We start from the raw sequence: 718 nt of genomic DNA, 5'->3' as shown, positions 1-718 counted from the left end.
TGAAATTCAAATATGTTTGAGAGTTCTCTCCCAGATGTCTCGCTGTGCTGTACATTCAGCACTTGTCCAGAGGACAGAGCCTGAAACTTGAATGAACCTTTAATGTACCTGCACTGCAGAGACACCTTCCCACTGGTTTGTCTTGGAATAAGAGAAAGGTTTTGCCTTTCTACAACTACTCAGGTGTCTCCTCTTCAAACCTGTTAAAATAGACAGGACCAAGAACTAGGAAATCTATTGCAGGTAACAACCTTGTCCTGGCTGACAGAGCAATGTGAGAGACGTGTCCTAATAGTTTTTTCTGTCTCTAATATATTTTGTTCTCTTGCTCTGTTTCAAATCCTCTGCTGTCCGTCCATTACCCCCACTCCTGTTCCCCCTGGTAAAGGGCTCAAATGGCTCCATCTTGAAAGCACAGATTCTCTGTATGGCACAGTGGCTTTCAAAGGAGACCTCTTAAACACAGGGGACTCAGAGAGGATAGTAAACGATGATTTCCATGTTTGTTAACACTGTTCACTGGGCAAAGATCATAAAGCAAAGGAAATATGACAAAACCAGGGATAAAGGGTAGCTGCACCGTGAGGACTGCCTGGGGTTGGGGCTAGTGGAAATATGACACACAGGAATATTTTGTCCTTGAACGGAAGGCACGGGTATGTTAAGAGTGAAAGCCCTTTAACACCCTGTGTTCTGGTGTCTGTCCATTTCGTCTTGA

Source organism: Mauremys reevesii, linkage group 17, assembly GCF_016161935.1.
Source record: "Mauremys reevesii isolate NIE-2019 linkage group 17, ASM1616193v1, whole genome shotgun sequence".
NCBI lineage: Eukaryota > Metazoa > Chordata > Testudines > Geoemydidae > Mauremys > Mauremys reevesii.
The sequence above is the reverse complement of the archived record's forward strand: the minus strand, read 5'-3'. Positions refer to the sequence as shown.